Here is a 6,000-nt window from a genome sequence, read left to right on the forward strand (position 1 = left end):
GAGCAGATGGCCCCAAGGCACTTGATCTCTGCAGGAAAATGACCCTTGGCCTTGGGGGACATTCACAGAAGTGTTCCTTTGAGCTGGCCTGCTTGGGAGCTTTTACCACAAGGACACTGCCCTTTGTTCAGACTCTTGACGGGGCCCAGGTTTCTAGTTGACTCCATAAACTCAAGTGGCTCTACAAAAGGAAGAGAGAAGAAAACTAGATCCTGGGAAATCTACAGGAATTTGACTCTGCAGAAGTTGGAGCTAGTGGCATTTTCCTCTTCTCTTCTGCTTTTGGGCAGAAACACACCCTGGCCAACAGAGCAATGTGTGAACCTTAAATGCAGTCTGCTTTGGGTGGATGAGCCTCTTGGGGGGTGGGGCTCCTAGTTTCTCCCAGGCGCCTTGAGGGAAGAGGAGCAGAGGGAAGAGGCTGCTAGAAACAAAAGTTTGTATTAAATGATAAGATCTCCCCAGCTTCTCAGTGCAGGTATGGAGTTACTCAAGGCACCAAAAGAAGAGAAAGAAGAGTCCTGGGTCGGGTGTTTTGCACACTGAATCCACCCATCCCTGAATAATTAAGAGCCAACTGTAGCTCTTTTGTACTCCTGTACTCTTTTAGAGCTCCTGGGTAGGGGGCTTCAGGACAATGACTAGGGCAGTATGGAGGGTGTTTTGGCTCAGGTGTACCAGTGGGGATGGATCTAAATTGCTACCCCACTAACCATTTCCCTGAAGTTGCCTCCGTAGGGGCAGCCTCATGTCAATTCTGGCAAAGAAACAGAGCCAAGGGTAACTAATACCGGATGATCAAATTGTTAACATAGCTTTGCAATGCATTGCATCTGTGTTTCTATGTGAATGTATGAGTATATTACATATACACATATACCTACTATATAGATTTGCCTTCCACATGATGTCTGGCTAAAAAGGACAGTGCACTTTCTGAAGAGCCAGGCAGTCAGGCGGATTACCTGGATGTAACTAAAAACTAGCCTGAGACTAAGCATTCCCCACAAATAGCCCACAAAAAAAAAAAAAAAAAAAGAAGAAGAAGAAGAAGAAGAAAAAAGGAAATGAACCACTACTGGAAAATCAAGAAGTGACTAATCTCCCTTCAAGATGGGGAAGCCTCCCTCACTTCCAACCCTCCCTCATTTCTAAGCATTCACCTTTGGGAATTTAAACCTATCTCCTCTAATTTGATCCTCAGGGGATGGCAGAACAGATGGTCACCAGCCACCCTCTTATCACAGTCCTTCCTATTACAGAAGAGGCCAGAGACGTTCTTGGTTCACATGCAAAGATATTCTGATAATATCGACAAGGCTTCAAATTCAAAAGAGTTCCAGGTGCAAGTCTGATTAAGTCATCCTTATTAAACAGATCAATGAGGGCAGTGTCATGGTGGGACTTGGCACACAGCATTGCCTTTAAAGCTCAGGGAAAGCCCAAAAGGATCCTTGTTCTCCTGTTCCACGTCAGAATGGAGGAGGATGCAAAGCCCAACTGTTGGGAAGTGTGCTCAAGGTCAAACTCTCCCGTCCCTGGTCACCATCCCTCCCAGGTCACTTGTCATGCTTTACCCACTGTGTCCAGTTGCAAATTGGAAAGGAAGCCTTTTTTTTTTCTTTTCTTTTCCCACTCTGGAGGTACCAAGTGTAGTCATAGCTGTAGTCCCGACTAATGTCAGGATTCAAGAGTACATTCTGCAAGGTTTGGTGTTCCTCTCTCATGCTCATTAAAGAAAAGCACTAGAGCAAAGGGAAGAAAACGGACATGGCAGAGCCACAGAATGTTTGGCACCCCATTCCCTTTCAGAACTCTGCTCCCAGCTGGTACTTGCTAGCGTTCAAACCCGTTATAGGGGAATTTTTTTTTTTTTTTCAGAAAAAAAAGCCCTGGAGGAGATTCCTCCATCTAAGGCAGAGAATGGCACACACAAAGATCCCTTTCCAGATTACCCAACAAAGAGCCATCTCCTCAGCTAAAGCAGATGTCATCAAACCAAAAGTCAGAGAGAGGGAGGTTCATAAAAAGTGTAGCAGTATGCCAGTGAAATCCAGGTGTTGCTTACACAACCTCTAAAAAAAGGGCTCAGTTCAGTCAATCCAATGAAACTCCATTAGTCAAAACACTTGCTTTGGCCTCTAATCATACATTTAAGACACATTAAACTTTGTCATAAATTTAAGACCAACTTAGTGATGTCTAAAACTCAAATGCAAAGATCTGAATGTGAAGAAAGCTCATTAATAAGCGGCAACTATTTCCAACACAACACAAACACACACATTCACTGGATGATGAAGATGGGCTAGTGATCAAGGTGACTGGTTAAGGCAAAGGATGATCCCAAGACTGGGGTTCAAACACTGATGTATAAATAACCAATATGCCCTATCAGTAGTTCTCATCCTCAGATCGTCAGGTACCTGGCTTTGCCTCTGTACACACCACAGGTATAAGGTAGGTGTTGACAGAGGTGTTCATTCCCACTTGTTGAGTGAGAAATCTGAAGCATGGAGAGGGGACCTGGTGCTGAGAGAAGAGCTAAGCTGGTGGAATCCCAGCCCTCTCAGCATCCCCCCAAACCCCAGACCCCAAGTCCTTTGGACAACTCTATATTCACTCTCAGGTTACTTAAACCCACAGGAAAACACCCACAGTAAATTCTATCACAGCAATCAGGCAATGCTAGTAATTAGTTTCTCCTAGTCATGCTGATTCACCTCCATTCCAGAGATCAGAGACATTATCTACTGCTGTATCCACAGCGTCTAGTATCTGGCACATAACAGGTGCTTGATAAATAGTGACCTTGTGACTTCACTGTCACTGTCGGTCTCATTTACCTTGTATCTACAATAACAAAGTCAACACTTGAGGACCATGCGGTAACATCTAGCTGCTGGGGGTGTGGGTGGTGGGGCACTGGAGCTCAGCCCTGGGTCCTTTAAGGCTATTTAACAAGGAACGATGCACTTCTAATCAGGGATCTTGTCCTTTGCCTTCTGTGTCCATCCTACCACCTCAATCCTCAGTGAAAGTAGTGAATTAGACCTCAAGGAACTCATCATCTCACAGTAGAATCCTAGAGGGCCCCGAGAGTGAGGGTGAGTTGGGGGCCCAGCAGGTGACAGGTAGGACTAGGCTGTGGGATGTTCCAGTCAATTCCCAAAGTAGGGCGAGCTAGGATAACATGTACACAGAGAAATGAGATCACTTATAATTGTAATTTCTAGATCTGTAGTCCTCTAGCACTATGGGTGATGGAACAGCAGACTCCCTCTCTCTCTCTAACATTTTATCCCCCTTCCTCCTCAGGTTGGAAATCTAGATTTGGGGCAGGGTACCAGCGAGTTTTTGCAAGCTACTTCTTAATCTGCCTCTCCGTGTTTTCCTAGCTATGAGGTCCAGTTCTCAGGCTCAAGTTCCCCTCTTCTCCTTCTTCAAGGTCATCAATCCTGGTTCAGAAAAGGCGAGAGGCCACTTTTGAATGTCAAGAGGAACTGGGGCGGCGGGACGGGGTGAGGGTGGGAGAGAGGTTGCGGTAAAAGAAGAGATGGAAGAGAACAGGCTTGAAGATGAGGGAAAGTGCAGGTGGAGAGGACAAAGAGGAGGGCCAGAAGGGCCAAGAGAGAGAAGCCGCTGCCAAAGTGGTGGGGATGGGAGGGGAAGTGGGGATGTCTGAGAAAGGTGCAAGGAGATTGGATTGGCCAGAGAAGGTAGGATCGTGGTGGGGTCTAGACATAGGCAAGCTTCCACCCTCCCAATCCCAGTTCCGTGGGCTCAGTCACGGTACCGGGGAAGAGCGCATCCCGAGGGTTGGCAGCTCTTCCCCGCTCCGGCCGATCTCATATCCCCACCGCGGAAAGCCTGGAGGGGGTCGCAGGAGTGGGGGGCAGAGTCGGGTCATCACCTCTCCCCATCCAAACTCGGGGCCCACTGCAGCCGGGCACGGCGCGGCGGGGCAGACGGAATAACCCGAGCACTGGGCACCGACAGAGGGGTAGGAGGCAACAAGGGCGCTTCAGGTGGCTCCTCCTGGTTGTTTAAAGTTTGAGGCAGGCGAAGCAGCCGGCTCTGTCCTCCCTCAGCCGCCCGCCCGCGGCTCCGCGAGTCCTGGTGTCCTCGGCTTCGCCGTCATCCTCTGCCCGTCCTACGCCCACTGCCCTCTCGGCTCCCGCCCGGCTCGGGTCCCCATCCCCTCTCCTGTCTGCATCTTTCCCTGTGCCCGAGCGCCCCCCACTCCCTCCCTCCTCGCTGGATCTCCGCCACGACGTGAGCGGAAAGTGAATGGGGAGCCCAACCACAAAGACAAATTACCATGAGAAAAATAAATCAGGAAATCGCCGTTCGCGTCCCGCGTTCCCGCCGCCGCACCCCTTTCTGAAAGCCTAGGCGGGGGGCTCCGGGACGGCTGCGTCTGGGGCCTGGCGGGGCCGAGTTAGGGCTCCGCAGGGCCCTGCCAGGGCAGGGAGTCTGGGAAGAATCCAGCGGGGACCCCCGCAGGCGGCGGCAGAGCGGGGACGTCCCCGAGCGCGAGATTTCGCACTCCGGGCAGGCCACGCTCCCACGCGCCTAGCTGCCCGCACTGTGCCGCCGCCGGGTTTACTCGTCCGCCCTCTCGGAGCCTCCATCTCGCCGCCTCGGCCCCGTTCTCTCCCAGCCTTTCGTTCGTCCGTCCCCTCCTTCAGGCCCAGCCCCGGACCCCCATCCCGGTGGGCAGTCTAGACGCACAGATCGCGGCCGGGCCAGTGCCCCGGAGCCGGAGCCGGCGGACCGCGTGAGCGCGGCAGCACGGTGGGCGCCCCCGCCGAGGTGGCAGCGGGCTGCAAGGAAGCCCGGGGGCTCCCTCCCCTCGGCCCGCAGTGTCCGCAACCTGGTTCCAACTTGCCAGCGCCGCTGGGCCCCTACCCTTCTACCCACCCGAGTTGCTGAAGTTTGCAACTTGCAGCCCCAGCCCGCGTAGGCGAAGCGTTCGGGACTCCAGGGACTCACCTCCGGGTTGCTGGCGCAGGTGCCGGGTTCCAAGCGGCTCCCGGTTCCCGGCGGCGGGGAGCGGCAGAGAGGAACCCGGAGGACTCGCGGCCCGTCTGGGAATGGGGCCGCCGCGCAGGAATCGCCCTCGACCCTCACTCGGCGCTCCAGTGCAGCCGCGACCCGGGTCCGCGCCGGCAAGCTCGGGTCCGCCAGCAGCGGTCCGACGCGCCGCCGACCCGCCCGGCTCCGCCGAGCTGGGCTCGGGCGGCAGCCCCCGCGCTCCAACTAGCTCCCGACCCGGCGCGCGGCTGAGAGCAGAGAGGAGGAGACCGAGGGGGCCGAAGGTGGGAGGGAGAGGCGATGGGGGAGGAGTTGGGAGCGAGGGGAGAGAGGGAGGGGAGCGCTAGCGAAAAGGAGGAGGGGGCTGGAGAGGACCTGCCCGCGGCGGGCGCGCCACCCGCCAGCCCCGTGGCGCGCGAGGAGCGCGAGGGGGCGCCCTGCACCTCCGCGTCCCCGGGATCGGCCCGGCTCCCGCCCTGAGTCTGCCAAGTGTGCTTACCCGGAGGATAGTAGATAGAAGTCCCGCTCCGTGGTCGGCGTTCGAGCGGTGAGACACAGGTTCTTGGAGCGCTTGATCCCTTTTGCCACATCCTGCCTTACCGTCCTCGGTAAGCCCCGTCTCGAACCCGGCTTAATGCCGGGGAGTCTGCGCACCGGAACTCTGCCCACCCAACAGCTGGAACCTCAAGAAATTCTCCCTTCTCCTCGGCTCCCCAATTCCGCAGCCCTATCAGCTGGAGACGATCTTTCTGCCTGTGGTCTAGAAGGGGGAAAGGATCTAGTACACAACAGGGGAAATCTGATATTAAAAATGCAGTCGAAGGGCATGAGGCGAGGCTGCTGGGCTGGACTGGAAAACTAGAATTGGCTTAGAAGGGTTATCTTTACAAGCTGCACGACCTGGAGAGAACCTCTCTAAGCCTCAGTTTCTTCAGCTGCAATACTAGGCTTGATGAAACCTAC

At 54.2% G+C, this 6,000-nt stretch overlaps 1 protein-coding gene across 3 annotated transcripts in view; it reads right to left on the minus strand.

Moving 5' to 3' along the window:
- Positions 1 to 5,454, minus strand: part of SEMA5B (semaphorin 5B) — a 134,616-nt gene extending 129,162 nt beyond the window's left edge. For all 3 annotated transcript variants that reach the window (XM_069555483.1, XM_069555499.1, XM_069555473.1), the window contains exon 1: positions 4,996 to 5,454. The gene's annotated coding sequence lies outside the window, so the exon portion shown is untranslated. The remainder of the gene's footprint in view (positions 1 to 4,995) is intronic.
- Positions 5,455 to 6,000: the final 546 nt, after the last annotated feature.

The sequence above is a fragment of the Ovis canadensis genome, chromosome 1, assembly GCF_042477335.2.
Source record: "Ovis canadensis isolate MfBH-ARS-UI-01 breed Bighorn chromosome 1, ARS-UI_OviCan_v2, whole genome shotgun sequence".
Taxonomy (NCBI): Eukaryota; Metazoa; Chordata; class Mammalia; order Artiodactyla; family Bovidae; genus Ovis; species Ovis canadensis.